This window comes from Aotus nancymaae, unplaced genomic scaffold (genome assembly GCF_030222135.1).
Source record: "Aotus nancymaae isolate 86718 unplaced genomic scaffold, 86718_ANA_hifiasm-v0.15.2.pri h1tg000033l, whole genome shotgun sequence".
NCBI classification, from domain to species: Eukaryota; Metazoa; Chordata; class Mammalia; order Primates; family Aotidae; genus Aotus; species Aotus nancymaae.
This window is the reverse complement of record NW_026988447.1, coordinates 48,771,073-48,791,887: the sequence shown is the minus strand read 5'-3', so window position 1 is coordinate 48,791,887 and position 20,815 is coordinate 48,771,073. Positions and strand designations below refer to the sequence as shown.

Here is a 20,815-nt window from a genome sequence, read left to right as displayed (position 1 = left end):
GATCATTTGTTTGAGGAATTTAAATCCTTCCTAACATAATCATTAAATAGTGTTTTTGATATTTTTAAGTGTCACATATATAATATACTATACATTATTTTATGATTTATTTTTTCTCAACATTTATTTATAGAAAAAAATGTATCAGTTCATTCTCATTTTAAACTACTAACTGAAATATATGGTATATATAATTACTTCAAGTCCAAGAAATGACAACAGTTTTCAAAAAATCACTTTACTGTATGGTTTGGGTACAGTCAGCCAACAGATGTATGTGGGTGATAAGGAATCACTCCTCTCAGCATATTGTAGAAGTCAGACATGGTAACAGACAAATATAGAAGTGCCCAGAAGTATCCAACATCGAGCTTTTCTTCCTCATTACTATTACAACCAACCAATAGCATTTTTGAGCCAACTCTAAAGCATTTCACTGCAATTTTCTTATTAATGACAGCACCCACATACCTCCCAATGAGCTCTCTCTTTGTTGCTTTTTGGTAGTCAGACATAAAAACATAAAAACAAAAAAACAAACAAAAGTCTGGAGTTTTCCTATAAATAGTTCCAATCAACCATCTTTTATTTTATTTTATTTTATTTATTTATTTTTTAAGACAGAGTTTCAGTCTGTTGCCCAGGCTGGAGTGCAATGGCACGATCTTGGCTCACTATGACCTCCACCTCCTGGATTCAAGTGATTCTCCTGCCTCAGTCTCCTAAGTAGCTAGGGTTAAAGGCACATGACACCATGCAAGACTAATTTTTTGTACTTTTAGTAGAGACCGGTTTTCACCCTATTAGCCAGGATGGTCTCAATCTCCTGACCTCGTTATCTGCCCCCGTCAGCCTCCCAAAGTGCTGGGATTACACGTGTGAGCCACTGTGCCCAACCCCAAACAACCATCTTAAAAAAAAATTTTTGTTGATGACCTTCTCTGATCCTCCAAATCCCTTATATACTCTATACCTTAAGTTCTCCTGATATCTCTATAGATGCAAGCTCTAATTTCTGTTGCAAATAATCTGTTCCAAGCAACATTCAATTTTTTCTATGTTCTTATATAGTGACTGATATACCATTTATAGCTGACTATGTACCATTTATGGATGTCCTTTCTATATTGTCCCATCCTGGTTGCTATATATAGGCATAGTCTTATAAAAATAGTTCTTTTTTGTAATAAACCATAAAAATCACATTTTTTTGAAATTATAATGTGGATAAATTCATTAACATAATTTTTTATTTTTAGTGAGTCCAAACTAAGAAGCAACAAATATAATGAAATCTCCTTGCCATTCTTCCCATTATTACAAGTATCTTATGCAGTAATTTCATAATTCTAATTCATGTCATTGACCAGCAGAGTATATGTCTGTTACATGAACACACCATGCAGATACTGGCCAAACTACTGAAATGATGCATCATTAAACAATGCTTAATCACTAAGAAAAAAATTATATGTTTTAAATTAGAAAGTGCAATAATGGTCTTCTAAAGATCCAAAAACAAAGAGTTTTCAAAAATCCAATATATATTATTGAATTGAGATGCAATTCAAATGCCATAAAATTATCTTTTAAAGTCTTTAATTCAGCGGATTTAAGTATGATTACAGAGATGTGTAACCATCATCACTACTTAATTTTAGAAATATTCATTATCAACCCCTGCAAAACTCCATACACAATGGCACCCCCATCATCCCCTCATAGTCATAATCAATAATCATATAATTTATACCCTGAGTGGCTGCATTTGGTATTTGGTCATCTTAATAGCAAAAAAAAAAAAGAGAAATAATTCAAAAATTTATGTATATATAGACTTTGGACACTTTATAGAATCATATAATATAGATCAGACAATAGGTAAAAACACATAAAAAGTAGTAGGATAGTAGTAGCAATTTAGCAGCATTGGCTCTGAAAATAAAAATATGAATGCTAACATCTATATGCCATGATTACTGGATGTGATTGATTGCAAAATTGGCCACAAATGTCATCATGTCCTTCCAACAAGAAGTAGAGTTAACTTCTCACAACACTTGATGCTGGGATGGTCTTGCTTTGGTGACTAAAATTCAATAACAAGATGACATACAAGTTCTAATACTGGACCACAAGAAGATTTGTGTTCCTCCTCTTCTTCCTCTGGAATTTTGTGGCTCCATGTGAACAAGCCTGATCTAGCCTACTAGAGGGAGAGAGTTCATGTGGAGAAGAATTGAAGCACCCCAGACAGTCTCCAGCTGACATGACAATTGCATGCTGATGCGCGAGTGACCCCAAGGGAGAGTGGTCATTATTTAGCTATTCAAAGGAAAAAAAAAAGATATTATAACCACCATTTAATACATATCTTGGTAAACATAAACTTGTAGTTTTCTAAAGAGCATATCTAGGAATGAAAATGTAAGGTCTGAGATAATATATTTGTTTAGCTTTCATATATAATGTCAAACTATTTTCTGGCTAGGCATGGTGGCTCACACCTGTAATCACACCTGTAATCCTTTGGGAGGCTGAGGCAGGCGGACTACTGAGGTTAGGAGTTTGAGACCAGCCTGGCCAATCTGGTGAAACCCCTTCTCTACTAAAAATACAAAATTAACCCAGCATGGTGGCATGCCCCTGTAATACCAGCTATTTGGGAGGCTGAGGCAGGAGAATCACTTGAACCTGGGAGGCAGAGTTTGCAGTGAGCCGAGATCACACCATTGCAATCCAGCCTGCAGAAAGCAAAACTCTGTCTCAAACAAACGAGCACAACCTATTTTCCAAAGTGGTTACAATAAAGTATGGTTACCTTGTCCACATTCTCACCAATAGTTAGCAGAATCTAACATTTTGAAATTTAGCCATTCTTTGGTATTTAGTGATATCTCACTGTCGTTTTTACTGTGTTATTTCACATCAGAATAAGTTTTACCAATTAGATTACAATATACTTAGAAAAACTTAGAAATAAAAGAATTCCGTTATCACATCCTATAACTTTAAATGCCCTTTTCGTATTCTTCCTTTTTGTATTTGAGAGCATTTACTAGTTTATTTCTACTGGCAGACTTACGTGATGAGTAAAGCTAGAGTTAAAAAGCTGCATATGCACACACATGCAGAGGTACACGGGTGCATTCATTCATACTACATATTTATGAGTGTATGCTGTATATGCTGCACTACATATTAATGAGTGTATACATACACAGTATACACTCACAAATATGTAGCATGAGTAGTTAGCTTTATTATTTTATTTATTCCTTTGTCTATGCAAATATATTTATTGAGTATTTTTTCTGCCAAATATTCTATATACCGTGACATAAATTTTTCTTCTACTGAGATTACATTCTGGTAAGTGTCATTGAATATCAAACACTATCACTATGTAGTGAGGAAAATAGTATAAGGAATGAGAGTATGATAAAAGATTATTTAATAGCTGGTTTGGAAAAGAGAATTACTGATAGAAGTGCTGTTTCACTTGGGAGCTAACTGAAGGATTGATGTTACCCATTGTATTTTTCCTACTGCTGCTGTAAAAGTTACCACATGTGGGTGGCTTACAGCAACAGAAAGTGTATTATCTCACAATTTTCGAGGTCATAAAATTAAAATGGGTTTCACTGAGCTAAAATCAAGGTGGTGGCAAGATTGTGTTCCTTCTGGAGGCTCTAAGAGAAAATCCATCCCTTTTTCTTTTCCAGTTTATAGATGAGTTCACCTGAATTTCTTGGTTTGTAGCCTTCTCCTTCATCTGCCATGCCAGCACTCATCACTCTAAACTCTTCTTTCATTGTAACATTGCCTTTGACTCTTTTGTCTGACTCTTTCATCTTTTAAGTATTCTAACGATTACATTGGGCCCACTAGGTTAACAGGATACTCTGCCCAAATTTTTTTTTTTTTTTTTAAATGATTCAGTCCCCGTAGAGACTCAAAAATTGCCAACGCCGACTATATTTCAAGTTGTCATGGCGGAGTATTGGGAAAAGTTTTCAATTAGCAATAATTACACCTCGGATAAACCTCATTGGCTATGATACTGCCACTGGGCAAAGCTAGGGTTCTTAATTTAATCCACTTGCATGGTCTCCTTTGCTACTTAAGGTAACATCCACAGGTTTGAGAGATGAAGTTGCTGACACCCTTGACATGGGGTTGGCATTATTTTGCATGCCACACTCATGCTGGGGAGGAGCAGAGAACTGTCCAATCACAGAAAACAATCTCTGTTTCCTTATGGGATCTGACAGAATTAACATAGCTAAAGCAGGAAGCAGGACATAATACTAAGAGCAATAGTTATTAACCACGAATATTAAATATTTAGCAAGATGTTTGGAATTACTTTAAAATGCCAAGTATTATACACATTTTTAAAGCTGGATTCAGAAATAGGATATGGAAATGGAGGATAGTTGTGTATTCTGTGACTTTATAGTGAAGGAAGATCACAGTGGAAGCAGTTATTTGTAAATTAAAAAATAAAATTGATGTATTGTCTTCAAAAACTTGGAGAACTTTAAATTTTCCTCTAGTCCCATGCCTAATTTTATTTAATGAATTAATTAATTTAGAGATAGGATCTCGCTCTGTCACACAGGCTGGAGCACCATTGTGCAATCATAGCTCACTGCAGCTTCAAATACTAGAGCTCAAGTGACCACCCCTTGTCAGCCTCCAGAGCAGCATCTGGAACTACAGGTGCACAACACCACACGCGGTTAATCATGTTTAATTTTAAACAGTTCAAAAAGCCATATTATTATTTGTCATGTCAAATAATTTATATGGTGATATGCACTGTTGTTTTGCTTTATGTATCTAGAGAGTTTACTCAACTTATCTTTTGCAGATATAAAGACAGAGTCATGTAGGTGTTATAAAATTATGCTACAAATGATGAAAATAGCACATATTAATGGGATTTGAAAATTGGAAATAGTGTTTTCTATGAACCATAATCTGTTCATTTAGAATATATAAAAATGCAGTACTGTAAAAAATATACCCACCTGTGTCCCTTATAAAATTCCTCTTTTCACAAGTTAGTATAGTCTGAAAAAAAGTTTATGACTAATATGATATTTTCAATACTTCAAAGAATATAAAGCAGAGAAAACTGGTAAGTGAAATACATTTTCTACTGAGAAAAGGTAAAAAGCAAGTCAGTGTATTTTTTTTATTGTATTTTAGGTTTTGGGGTACATGTGAAGAACATGCAAGATTGTTGCATAGGTACACACGTGGCAGTGTGATTTGCTGCCTTCCTCCCCTTCACCTATATCTGGCATTTCTCCCCATGATATCTCTCCCCCACTCCCCATCCCCCACTGTCCCCTCCCCTATTTCCCCTCAACAGACCCCAGTGTGTAGTGCTCCCCTCCCTGTGTCCATGTGTTCTCATTGTTCAACACCCACCTATGAGTGAGAACATGTGGTGTTTGATTTTGTGTTCTTGTGTCAGTTTGCTGAGAATGATGGTTTCCAGATTCATCCATGTCCCTACAAAGGACACAAACTCATCGTTTTTTATGGCTGCATAGTATTCCATGGTGTATATGTGCTGCATTTTCCCTGTCCAGTCTATCATCATTGGGCATTTAGGTTGGTTCCAGGTCTTTGCTATTGTAAATTGTGCTGCAATGAACATTCGTGTGCATGTGTCCTTATAGTAGAACGATTTATAATCCTTTGGCTATATACCCAGTAATGGGATTGCTGGGTCAAATGGAATTTCTATTTCTAGGTCCTTGAAGAATTGCCACACTGTCTTCCACAGTGGTTGAGCTAATTTACATTCCCACCAACAGTGTAAAAGTGTTCCTATTTCTCCACATCCTCTTCAGCATCTGTTGTCTCCAGATTTTTTCTGTTGTCTCCAGATTGGGTATCTCAATGTAGTTTTGATTTGCATTTCTCTAATGACCAGTGATGATGAGCACTTTTTCATATGTTTGTTGGCCTCATGGATATGAACAGACACTTTACAAAAGAAGGCAAGTCAGTGTATTTTTAAAATGTTGGCTTATATGACAAATACTAGCATAATGATAGAAAAAGATTTGTCATAAAAGGAAATAGATTGAAGGTATAGTCAAATATGTTACTAAAATTTAAGATTTGTTGATTATTAGATATTTACCAAACATAATTTTAAAATTTGGCTTATGTTGATTTCTACCACTTCATATAATAAACAAACATTTGTTAGAAAACTGTTAAAATTGCCATTGGTGTTACACACATTTTTGTTCTCTCTGAATTCTGTTTGATTATGCCAATATTCAGGGCATTAAGTGACATGGACTTGTGTTCTTTTTTCTGGTTAAAACAGAGGATAAGAAAAATCAGTTTCAGTATGTTAAATCCAACAGTGAATCTTGGAGCCTGAACTAGAGAAAAATACTCTCTTTTTGTACAGCGGTTTTATGAAAAATTAATTACTGACCTCCAAAGTAATTGATTCATATCACTTTTTTTCTATAAATCTGGTTGGTGGATGGTGATTATTTTTAAATTTTTCAAAACTTTTCTCATACAGCAGCACACAAGACAACTGTCTTGAAAACTAAAGTCTGCCAAATGTTGGCAAGGGCAAAGAAGACTGTGCACCATTTATTGCTGACAAGAAAAATGATTCTAATGTCCCCAATATACCACCTTTCTCCCTTCTACAGAATGCATCAATCTATGGATATCACTTTTGTGGCAGTCATGATTTGTATTCCTCTGGCAGCTCTCCTACTTTACAGGTCCTAAAATAAGCTTGGTTATAGCCTACAACTGCAGGAGAGCAAAAATCTATTTCCTGTATCCATTTCCGTCGCTCACACTCATTTGATGTTATTGTCTTTCTGATACTTGCCACCAAAGTTATTGATGATGTTACAAATTAGAAAGACTGAGAATTAGACACTTTTTATAAGATCTGATAATTAAATAATAATAAGGATAATAATAAAGAATGAAATGTGTAATAGTAAAGCAAGAATATTTTACGACAAAGGCCCCAAAGACAAAAGAAATTCTTATCATTTTCTCTGTTACAAAACAGACCTATAATTTACAAATGATGCAAGTGAAGGTGATTTAATCTTGTATTATATCTGTTTATGGCTCCTATCCTAAATTAATTTATACTTTTTAAAGTAATACATAAATGCAAAATTACACAAATGTGATCTATTTTAATGCGAATTAATCTTCTATCCAATGCATTATTATTTACTAGCTAAATTTGCCACGTGACTTTGGATAACAAATAATGGGATCATTACACAGTTTAATTTGCAAATTATAATCTTTTCTAAGTATCTCTCTTCTCTACCACACTCACAAGATACAAGTTTTTCCTGAAGTAGAATAACTGTGCTTCCAATAAAGAAGATATTTGAATATCAAGTAATATTTCTAAAAGATATATTATAATAGGCAATATTATTGTAGACAATTAAGGTCAATTAATACTGTAATGATATTGGAAATAAATTTTGTCAGCAGGTACAAGACTCTGGTCACTCAACATGAGATCACAATAGAGTATCAGATGTGTAAGGGAGAAAGGCAATAGCGAGAAAAGTGCTTAGCTCTGGAGATGTGCTAAGATAAAGATTTAGTGCATAAATAAAAACAAGGATTTAGTTTTTGGTTAAGATAGAAAATATGAGAACTACACCATGGGCAAAAATAATGCATATATTATTCAATTTAAAGAATTGCTATAAAATAGTATAGTCAGAAAACATGACATTGGTGAAATAGACATATTGATGAATAGGATAGAATAGAGATCCAAGAAAGAAAAGATCTACACAAGTAGAGTCAATTGGTTTTCAACACATATATGGAGAATACCCAATGAAGAATGGATTCTTTCAAGAAGTGGTGCTGGGATATTTGAACATCTAATGCAAAGAAAAGAAAAAAAGAATCTAGATCAGACCTTACAACTTTCACAAAAACTAACCCAAAATGAATTTAAGACATAATATAAGATGAAAAGTACAAAAATTCCGGAAGAGAACACAGAAGAAAATGTATATGACTTTAAGCATGTTGAAGAGATTTTAGATAAAAATTTAAAGCACAATCTGTGAAAGAAAAAGTAATAATTTGGGTTATTGAAATTAAAAAAATTATATGCAAAAGCCACTGTAAAGATAAAAAGATAAAGAGGAAAATTTGCAAATTCTGATAAAAGGCTTCTTATCTAGAATACCAAAAAAAATCCTTAAAGTTAACAATTTAAAAATGTGCAAAAAAATAAAATCTGAATAGACACCTTACCAAAGAATACATACAGATGATATGTAAATACATGAAAAGATATTCAACATTATTTGTCATTAGGGAAAGGAAAATTAAAACAACTAAGAGACACTGCAACATATCTATGAGTGACTCAAACCTGAAACCTGACAATATCAATTACTGGTAAGTGTGCAAGCAATAGGGCCTCTCACTCATTGCTGTTTGGAATTAAAAACAGTGCAACCATTTGAGAAGATGGTTTTTCAGTTTCACATGAAGCTAAATATAGACTTAGCATACTCAGCAATGGCATTCTTAAGCATTTAGCCAACTGATTTGAAAACTGAGTTTTATCTAAGACCTACACACAGAAGTTTATAGAAATTTTCTCCTTCATAACTATCAAAAAACAAAACAGCAAAGATATTCTTTAATAGGTGAAAAGACAAACTGTGGTACATCCATAGAATAAAATCTAACTCAGCAATTAAAAGGAATGGGCTAGGGCTATCAATCTAAGCAACTTGGATGAATCTTGAATGCATATCATTAAGTGAAAAAGTGAGTCTATAAAGGCAGCATACTCTATGAATCCATTTATATGACATTCTAGAGAAAGCCAAGCTACTCATGGAAACAGAACAAAGATTGCCAGTAATCTTGTGAGATAAAGGAGAGTTGAATATATGGAGCACAGGGAATTTTATAAGGCTTTGAAACTATTCTGTTTGATACTGTATTGGTGGATACACAACACTAGGTATTTGTCAGAACACATACAACCTTAAAACACAAAGAGTGAACTGTGTATACAAATTTTAAAACATCAGTTAAGAGATGTGGGGACTCTAGAATGCAGATTGTGATGAGAAATTTATTACAAATATGTAACATAACATAACTGACAGTGATGGGTGAGAAAAGAGCTGACCTAAGTAGTTTTGAAAATGAATGGGATATGTAAGAATAAAGACAAAAGGAATTATATCTGGTTACTGCCTGCAAGTTGTTAAAAGTAATTTCCATTGGAATAAACTATAACAATTCCAAATCCACTGTAATGAATGCTGAGATTGAACAGGTAAGTGCATGGATGTGTTACAGTTGGAGCCAGGTTTTTCACTCTTAGACTGGTAGTTTATAGACGAGCAAGAAGTCTGGAATGATACCTATATTAATGGATTAGAATTGGAGTCATCAGTATAAACTCATATTTACTTCAACATAAATAGTTACAGATAATTTGGGCTGCTATAACAGAATATCACAGATTGGTTTCAAAAAAACATTTATTTCTCACAGATCTGGAGGCTGGAAGTTCAACATTAAGATGCCATTAGAGTCAAATTCTTGGTGAGGATCATCCACCTGGTTCACAAACAGCTGCCTTCTCCCTGTGCCTTCCCTTGGCAAAGAGAGAGAGCTCTGTCCCTGCATCTCCCTATAGATCCACTAATCTGATCATGGAGCTTCCATACTCACGATCTAATCTAAACCTAATATCATCCCAAAAGTCCTACCTCTATATACCATCACATTGGGAATTAATGTTTCAGCATATGAATTTTGGAGGATGCATGCATTCAGTCCAGAGCACAGATGTAAAAACACAGATGATATATAATCTATATATTATGTATAACCCACACATCATGTGTATGTACATGTATAACATAAACACACATGTACAATCTGTATATGTGTATATTATAAATGTTTATAAAATGTGTTTAATATACTTAATTTGTATACATATATATTATAAATATGTATATAAGATATATAAATATTTCCTGAGTGTATCAGCTGTCAGGTCCTAGAAGCAATGACAACAAAGTAGCAATGAGTACACACAACACTCATATTGTGGTTTCCAACACTGTTATCTTATAAAAAGAATTAATGCTCCTTGGAAAAATGGATGATTCTAAGACTAGGGCAGGAAATACACAAGATGAGTATGGAGCACCTTCTTTACAAAATGTAAACAGGTACTCAAAACAAAAAACTATTTAAAAAACAATAAGTATGTGTCAAAAGAACATCATAGCCAAATGAAAGAGATCCCAATGACCACAGATAAAAGAATGTGAATAAGAAAAAAACGTAGCATGATAACCCAAATTATAAAGTAAATATCCAAGAGTCCAAAGGATATAAACAATTTAATAAATACACAAATGGGGACGATATGAAAAACCCCTATGCAGAAAAATTCAAATAATTTATGCAGATATTTCCCCTCAAGGTGGTAGAGCATAACTCCCCACTACATAAGGAGTGTGGGCCACAGAAGTGACTTCCTTCCAAAAAAATTCCGAATAAAAAGAGGGGGAAAGATTAACTTTTACATTGAAAAAATGTGGAAAACTACCTCAGCCACTGGATCAAGGTGAACTTCATCACTGATAAGTCATGTGGATATGTACCCTTGTAATGGTGTGATGAAATTACAATTTACCTCTGAAGTTTTCCTTCCCAAAACCCATAATCCCCCATCTAATCTTAGAAAAACATCAGATAAACATAGAGAAACATTCTACATAAAAACTGGCTAGTATTTCTAAAAACTCTTGTTGAAGCTCAGAAAATAATATTTCAAAATGAAAGTCTCAGATGCAGTCTCAGAAGCAAGTTTCTCCCTAATCTTGTCCTGATCTCCACATTCTTTTTTGAGGCAAGCCATAGAAAGTAGAATCTTTCTTCCCCAAGACAAGAATCCATAACCCATTTCCCCAAAGCAAGCCAGAAAACCTAAAAATATCACTCTAACTTTGCCCCACTTTTCTGTGTAAAAATTCACCATAAATAAATAATCTGACCTATCTCGTTTGATTGTAGGTCATAAAACTCCCATTCCAGAGAGGGGCCTGCCTCATACCCAGCAGGAAGGAATGCTGCGCAGAGAGGCGGAGAAGGCTTTAAACAGAGAGGCCTTGCTGGGTTTCCTCACTCAGTCCGTTAGCATTAGATCCTACACTTTTTGTTCAATCATACTTCTACAGGTCTGTTCATATTTTGTTGAACTTAAACAAAAAGTGAGCATTTTCTGCTGTATCTTTGGATCTTCATTTTGAAGGCTCCCATGTCATGTAGAACTATGGTAAATTAAATTTGTTATATTTGTTTCTTATTAACCTTTCTTTGTTATAGAGGTATCAGCTGTGACCCTTATGATGGGGAGGAAAGGAATCAAACCTCTTTCCCCCTGATGCTGTCAAACAAGGGAAACCTGAGAAACATTCACAGCTCAGAGGGGTTTAAGGAAATATAATGACTACAAATAATCTGGTATCATAGATGGAACTAAAATATGGATGTTAGACAAAAATCTAAATAAACCTAAGTAAAATATGGACTTCAGTTCATAATATTGTATCACCATTGACTTATTAATTGTGACCAATGTAACAGGAATGTAAGATATTAACAGTAGGGTAAACTGGATGTGGAATATTCTGACTATCTCTGTACTCTTCCAGAAATTTTTGCATAAATGTAAAAATATTCTTAAATAATCAAGTTTATTTAAAAAGAGTGGTAATGTTGACTCAAATGTTTGTGTGGAATTTTACCTGTGTGAAATAAGGATAAAGTCAAGAAAATGATTAGTGGAAACTTCTGGCTGGGGAGGTTGCCTTTTTGGAAGAGAGTAGAGAACAATGAAGGTTAGAGACTATTATCAAAGAGCATGTATTGGCTTTCATTTTCATTGTATTATTATTACTATTTGATATTATCTCTGAATCCTCAATCTGTCAGTGAAACGGCAGGGTTAAAATTTTACTATTTTACCCTGGTGTTAGAAGTTTTTGTCTGTTGAATCTTTTAGCAGTGAATTCAGGTGTTATAATATACAAACATACTTTGATAGGATTGAGCTAAAAATAAGAATACTAAACCTTTGAAACTGTGGTGACTTTTGCCTAGTCAGATATGATTAGTGTGCACTCTGCTGTGCCCTGCTCCTATCTTCTCTAATTGGATAGAAGTCTCTGCTATACCTACGTGATACAATGTACAAAAATCTAAAGGTGACTTCTTCATATTTGACCTTTTCATAGTAAACGGAAATAGTAGGAAATAAAGGATTTTTGTTTATGATAAGTTTGGTTTGAAGTTACAGTATTTTTACTTGTAAGCTATAGAATATAAACTGATTCTACTCTATGGCCTATTTTTGTACAGCCTTTATGTTAAAAATGTTTATTACAGTAGTGTTCCCCCCCAATTCATATCTATGTGATACCTATTAATATATCCTTATTTGGCAATAGAGTTTTTGCACGTGGAATTACCAAGTAAAAATGAAGTCACACTCTATTAGCGTAGGCTCTAAATCCAATCACTGGTCTCTGCTTCTTCTATAAGCGAAACAGATGCATGGAGTCATGGGAGAAGTCCATGTGAGGAAGTCAAGATTTGGAATGATGGATTTACAAGCCAAAGAATGGCAACAATAGCCAGCAACCACCAGAAGCAAGAAGCAAGGAAGTGTTCTTTCCTAGAGCTTTTGGAGAGAGCATGCCCAGCTGACACTTCGATTTGGACTTTAGCCTCAAGAATATGAGAATAAATTTATATTGTTTTAAGTCACCCACTTTGTGGCAATTTGTTACAGAAGCCCTAAGAAGCTAATACATATGTTAAGAGTTTATAAAAATAAAGAAAACATGAAAGATATCACACGTGACCCACAAAGCCTACAATATTTACTGAATTACAATTTAAGAAAAATGTGTCCACCCTTGCTTCAGAGACTTGTCTTAACAACTTTAATGTTTGGACGTAGAGTAGTCTTGAATCTAGTGATAATTTGTCCATATTACTGAGGTTTGCAACTTCTAGGATCTCCTTTCAATGCCCCAGGTGAGGAATCGGCACTCTCTGCTCTAGTTGGTTAAGTATCTCTCCTGACACCTTGTGAGATAGATCTTTGTACCACCTTATGGAGTCGTGCCTGAAAAACATATGGCTTAGTATTCAGCTGACTCAGTGGGGATCCCTATGCATTTTTTCAACATTACTTCTTTCTCTCTGGAACTCTGCCTTGCAACTTACAACCACTTTAGCCTCCCTGAATTCTAATCTCCTCAACTGGGGATTGCCGTGCAGATCACTGTGTTGTGTTGGGGGTTCTCAACTCTGTCCCTAACTCTGGAGTGTGTCATCCTACCAGGTAAAAGAAGGCTCACAGCAGTCTTGTGCTGATTGTTGTCCAAGGTCTGCAAATATTTTTTCCACATATTTTCTCCAGCATTCTAGTTGCATAGAGCAGAAATGGAAGCACCGGCCCTGTTACTCTAACATGGTTGGAAATGGAAGCCCTTTATCTTTTATTTTTATTCTTACAAATTTTGACAGTATGTTTAAGTATAACAAGAAGAAATAAGGATATGATTCACATCATAAACCTAGAATTTTATAGAACTTCTTCTTTGTCTAATGCCAGAATTGCCCCTTTTTAATTATGTAAAAGCCATTCACAGCCGGGTGCCAATTCCTTCATAAAATAAAAGCTGACTTTATAGGGAATGGCATAAACCTGACTACTGAAACCAACTTTCATAAAAACTTGTGAACTTGTGCTAATGGCTAAATCCACATGCAAACAAATATGTAATATTTAAACTAAAAAATGCTGGACCAACATTTTGTTTTTGCTTGTTTCTTTGACACGTTAGGATATTTAAATACAAAAATATCTTGTTTACTACATACTCAAATTGCTGATATTTGAACACAATTCCAAATTAGCCTGCCCAGTGGAGCACATAAATGGAATTAGGGAGTTATGTGCAGTTATGCAGGTCCTCAAAACAAATTGATTATTAAAATAAAAAATTCTTTTGTAATACTACTTTAGCTTCTGGAGGCCTTACTACACCAATTTGCTTCTCTATGGAACTATAAATGATTCTTGCCTTTCGAGGAAGGAATTTAAAAATAAGCAATGTATTATTTACTAAATAATTAGAAAAGAGAATCTAAAAGTTCCTGAACTATGTTGCATATCCTTGCGTGAATGATTGGTATACAAAGTTTATCTTCATTACTATGTCATCATCAGTCATCAAGTTTCTCAGGGAAACACTTTCTCCAATTTGTCTTCTAAAAATTAAGGTTGTAATTTTCTAAATAGCATTGTATCATACTTTCTAAAACTTTGGAAAAATGAAAAGCAGAAATATGTACTGTTAGTGTAAGTTTTAAATACATCTAAAGTTTGTTTGTTTGTTTGTTTGAGATGACATCTAACTCTTGCTGTCCAGGCTGGAGTGCAGTGGCATAATCTCGGCTCACTGCAACCACTGCCTCCCAGGTTCACGCGATTCTCCTGCCTCAACCTCTCAAGTAGCTGGGATTACAGGCACCTGCCACCATACCCAGCTAATTTTTGTATTTTTGGTAGAGATGGGGTTTTACCATGTTGGTCAGGCTGATCTAGAACTCCTGACCTCAGGTGATCCACCCACCTCAGTCTCCCAAAGTGCTGGGATTACAAGCATGAACTACCATGCCCGGCCATCACCCAGTTAATCTTTAGTGTAGCTCCTTATTGTCTCTGTCCCTCTCCATCTCTCTCTCTTTCTATCTTACTCACTCTCCAGACACATGTTCCCTATACATACTTAAAACATTATATCTCAAAGAAAGCAGATAATAATAGCTAACATATAATAAGAAGTAACTATATACCAGAAAATAATTGCTGTGCAAATCCCATTTTATTTAAGATTCATATAATCATCATCTCACTCCCATAGAAAAAGTAATTAAGCTTTGGGAAGTTTTCCATTTTAGTAAAAGTAAGCTGAATCAGGATTTGAAGACAGCTCCATATTCTCATACATAATATTATATTATATTAGTTGGAATTCAAAAAGAATTTAGTGGCTAACATGGTTCCTCTTCAAGACTGCAAGACGGTTCATCCAACATGTTTTTATATTCATGCATTTAGGTTTACGTATTCTCTTTTTTTTGTTACACTGTTGTATACTATTAAATATCATACAGTTTTCTTTGTGGATAAGCTGTTTCTGATTATATCCTTAGAATAAATTATTAAATTGTTAGAAATTGTGTGAGGAATTATGGCACAGTGTCATAGTGTCTTCCAGTTTCTAAATCCTTCTTAATGGTGCACCTAACTGCAAATATTATGCTATGTTTAACATGTGAGTCGGCGCAAACAGACATTATGTTAATAGCTTTTGTATTTTACTGTACGTTTACATTAAACTTTCATATTATTATTAATTAAAATTGTGTATATTATTTAAAATTTAGGAAAGAGACTCCATGGCAGGTTTCATGAAGCAGAATCTCCTTGGATAGGGCTTAAGTACCTAAGAAAAAATAAATTCCTGGGTAATTGTCATGTACAGGAAAGTTTAAGATCTACTGATTCATGCTGATGACCTGATGCCGTAATTAGACTTCATCCACTTTGAATAGATGTAAAACATGGTTATTTGATATAACTTACAAACATTTTCTGTGTGCCTTGTCTTCCTCAGGGTGATTCTACTTTTTTCTCAGTTCAGGAAAACGTTCCTTTGTCAGTTTAGATACCCTGAATTAGCTGAAGCTCAATAATGACAGAAAGGTAATTACACCAACATCACAATCCCAACTAGTGCCAATATGAAAATACTGCAGTTGAAGATGTTTGCTATTAATCTTAGAATTTTGTGCATGGTATATTGTTTATCAATAACAACTGAAGAATAAAGATAGGTCATAACAAATTGGAAAACTATTAGTAGTTCATACAATGATTCACTCAAAATAAAACATGAATTCCAAAGATTGCTTAGGACAATTTTCAAGCAAAAGCTAAGCAAAAGGATCATATGTGTTCAAACCTGAATAACTAGTGTTAACACAAGTTGGATATTTATTTTTAAAAATAATAGCTTTAATAACATATGAAACATGATGATATTTATTTTATGTAAAGTATATGTATAGAATTGTGCAACAATCACTATAAATGATTTTAAAACATTTCCATTACTCCCCAAAAGAAGTCTTTACCACCCTATCCCTCAAAACGTTGATCTGTGTTTTGTCTTTATTGAATTGGCTTTTCAGAAAACTTCATAACAATGAAATCATAAAGCATGTATTCTTTTGTGTCTGGCTTCTTTCACTATTTATGTTTTTTAGTTTAGTCATATTGCAGCTTCTACTAATACTTCATTCCTTTTATTGATACATAGTACTCTATTGTATGGATATATAATATTTTATTTATCCATTCACCAGCTCAGAGGTATTTGAGTTGTTTATTAAAAGATAAAATAATTATTTCTATGAAAATATTCTACCAAATTTATGCAAAAGATGACGAGAAATAATTAAATGTATTAAGATGGGAAGAATGACCTCAATGTACAAAAATGTATGTTTTTTATTATAAAAATCAATAATAAATTAAAAATTAAAATTTAAGACAAAATATTAAGAGTAAGACAACTTACTCTGGTATCAGAAAATGTTAGGAACTTAGGTTTAAATTTAACAAAATATGTCTAAAATCTGTTAACTCTGATCTGCAAAATCTTGCTGTGAGAAAGGGAGATGCCATGTTTATAGATCAAATACTCAATATTGTTAGTGTAATTTTTATTGAAATTGATCTACAAACTTAAGGCAATCACTGTCAAAATCCCATTAGATTTTGTTTGTGGAAACTTAAACTTTGATTATAAATATTTTAACAATATGTTAAAGACCTACAATAATTTTGAAAATGAAGACAACAGATATCTTAAAGTGCCTGATTCAAGACTTACTATGAAAATACATGTAGTTATTTAATTTTCCACAAAAGTAGCTTTATATTCCAAAGGGATTTTCTTAAAAGGAAGAGTTTTTTTTTTTTTTTTTGCTTTGTTTATTAACAAAGTGTATTAGTTTACTTGATAATCATATGAAAATTATAAAGTATAAAATAAAAACTGGACCTTTATCTCACATCATACACAGAAAAAATGTAGAATCAAAATTTATCACTGAGTTATAAGCTTAAAATAAACTGCCTAAATTAAAATGAAGAAAATGAAAACGCACAAGCTGATAGAATATGGTATACTGATATTTGAGAATTATATTGAAAATATATAAAGAACTCTAGTAAGCTAATTACAAAAAAACAAAACAAATTAAGCAATGCGATTTGGTGTAAAAAAAAGATTTAAACAAATACTTCGTATAGGAAGACATAGAAATGGACATGAGCCCGTAGGGAAGATGCTCAACACCACTAATCAGCAGATAATTCAAAATTAGAAGTGTGATTAGATTCCATTAAATACTTCATGAAACATCAGACATTTTAAAGACCAATAATTCTAACATTGGCAAGGACCTAATGAGAGGTAAACTTTCATACATTTCTGGTGAGATTGTAAAATAATACAACCACTTAAGAAAACTTTTCATGGGTTTCTTAACAGAAATAAATAGAAAGTTGACATGATGTTAAGCAATTACTTCACAAAGGATTTACTCAGAGGAAATAACAGATGTAGTCACAAAAAGGACTGACATATGAGTATTTATAGCAGCTATTCATAATAGCAAAATATTGACTATAATGTCTATCAGTTGAATGCATAAACAAATTGTGCTATAAGGATAATATAAAATTTTGTTTAGTAGTAAAATTAACAACAATACAAGTAACAACATGGATTTATTTCTAAAATTATCATACTGTACATAAGAAGCCAAACACACATAATACATACTTTATAATTCCATTTCTATTAAACTATAGAAAAGGCATCTATTCTGAAAAACAGGCATGGTGTCTTTCAGCAGGACAGCGGTTGCCTGGGATGGTTGGCTGTGATAATTGAAGAAGAATTTCTAGGGAGTTTTTATTTGTGCTACAAATGTTTTGTATCTTGACTGTGATAGTTGTTACAAATACATGATGCAAATATTTGCAAAACTTTTAGCTGACCATAGACTTTTTATAGCTGTAAATGCTTTTATCTTAAAATGATTTCACTTAAAATGATTAGCTTTCATTGTACTGAATTTGATCACCATAATGTTCATTTCAAAACTTTAATTGAGAGCTAAATCCTGAGTTCTTACAATGGTTCTATTATTAAATAATTATTATTAATCAGGTAGCATTAATAAATTGCTTAACATTTTAGAATTTTCACAAATTAAAGAGAACAATTTAAACTAGGTAATATTTAAAATGTATGCCACATCCAATTAGAACAATTAAATGCCTTAAAATACTGAAGCAAATTAAGATAATAAAAATACAATAATGGAAATGATTGACTTTAATATTTTTAAAATAATTCTATGTAAAAACAATTATGGGATAATTATTACCTTTTATTTGGATTCTATGCTAAAACTGGGAAAATCTTGTGTCCTTCAAAGCAATAATTTCATAGATAATAAATGAATTTTGCATAGAAGATTAATTTTGTTAGTTGGAAATCCATATAAATTGAGTAGAATAGGTAGTGTTTAAAGAGGTTTAATTGGACATATGGTTCCACATGGCTGGAGATGCCTCACAATCACGGCTGAAGGCAAGGAGGAGCGAGTCCCTTCCTACATGGATGGCAGCAGGCAAAGAGAGAATGAGGAAGAGGCAAACGTGGAAACCCCTAATAAAATCATTAAATCTTGTGAGACTTATTCAGTACCACAAAAACAGTATGGGGGAAACTGCCCCCATGATTCAGTGATCTCCCACTGGTTGCCTCCAACAACACATGGGAATCATGAGCACAATTAGAGATGAGATTTGGGTGGGGACACAGAGCCATTCCATATCAGTAACATCCATATAATAATTCTTCGAAGTATTTAGTTTTATCTGATAAGTGATAGCCATCACTCATTCAGTGCATAAACTTTACTTTTCCTCCCTTAAAACATACTACTCATATCAGAAACCAAAAATTCATGGTAGTTTCCCAATTTCTTCCTGTTATTGTTACAATTATAAATAAACCAAACCAGCAAAAAGGACAATAACATGTTAGAAATGTGATTGGTAATAAAGTTTTCTGGCAAACCATATTTACCATAAGTTTCATTAACTTCTTTCTGGTAATCTAATACCTCCATTTGATACATAAAGATTGAACATCTCCCCTAACAGAAGACTAAGGGCTGGTGCCTCAAACAAGCCTTGTTTTAATTGGTCAAAGACTTCAGCAGTAGTCAGGGTTTGATTCAAAAGTAACATAACATCTTTCTGGGAGAGTTTAAATACCTACGTTAGATTCTGGAAAGCCTCTATAGGCCTGTCAGGGTCACCTGACATTAATTAAAAAACTTACAATATTAATTTGCCTTAAGTCCTGAAGAGAAAGGGGGCCTGGACCTTAATGGAGTCATATTCACCAGGCAGTAGGAGCAGGAGTAAGATTGGGACCTTCCTAAAATGAGAATTTCTAGGATGGAGCAAGCTTGAGAAGAAACCTGGATAGGGAGGACAAGGTAAACCAGGAAGAGCAGGACCAGAGAGAGCAGAGTCCCCCACCGGAGGTATCGCTAAGGTCTGCTTACCTGTCTCCCCGGAATTGCCCTTTGAAGCCTCTCTGAGATGGTTGCTAGGAGGGCGGAATAAATTGTACAATATTGGTAGAGGTCCAGATTACCCTGAAAGACAAAGACAAAGAAAGCCTGCATGTATGAAACCTTGGATCATTTGCCCTCATGTTTACAGAAAAGGTCCAGCTGCAGGATGGTATTAAAATTAATGCTTCCTTCCTGAGGCCAACCTTCTCCTTCCTGCAGAACATAATCTGGCCACACCCTTATGCAAAGACTTCTCCAAAGTCTGAGAGCCAAAGGAGTCTCAGTGATTCAGGATGCACTCAAGAGGAGTACAGGCTGAAGGGAATTGGTTTCCCATCTGGGAGTGAGAGGAAAAGGCATATTGTACTTCCTCTCACTTCCAGTGAAAATCCAGGGTGTGTGTGAGGAGAAAAATATGGCATCTTCATCCTCTTTATTTCTTTAGTCCTTATATCTCCGAGTTCCAACAACCTTTGCAGGTGCCACCCATGGTGAATGCGACCTCCACCCATGTAGTGAAGAGGCCTAGAGAGTAGAAATATTTGCACTTACCAATGCTGCTCTATTCTCCCACTGTTGGTAACCTATGGGCTCCATAGACCTCGTCTATGCTATGGATGCAAGCGAGTTCTCTACCCATGAAGCAGGAAGGCCTCATCAGCAGGGTAATCATGCTCACCTGCACTGTGCCCTCGCCTTCCATTGTAACTGGCTCTGGGTCACTCAGATCTAGTTTTTTGTTTTTGTTTTTAGCTTCAAACCAAAGATTGGAATAGGGAGGATGGGTGGGGAGTCCATACACCTCAGAAGGGTGTATAGACCCATTAAAGGAGTCCCAGGTGGCCCTTTCCAGATTGCAGCCAGCAACTAGTAGGACAGCTCCTCTATTGCTTTCCTATCATAGGCAGAATGCTAAGATGAAGCTGTGGAATCCAGTCTTCCTCAGACATGGGAGAAAAAGGAG

At 34.2% G+C, this 20,815-nt stretch overlaps 1 non-coding gene across 1 annotated transcript; it reads right to left on the bottom strand.

Annotated features, from left to right (window-relative positions):
• Positions 1–3,942: 3,942 nt before the first annotated feature.
• On the bottom strand, positions 3,943–4,081 carry LOC135277900 (U4 spliceosomal RNA). Its single transcript, XR_010345466.1, has one exon. It is a non-coding gene; the product is annotated as a U4 spliceosomal RNA (small nuclear RNA).
• Between the last annotated feature and the right edge of the window lie 16,734 nt (positions 4,082–20,815).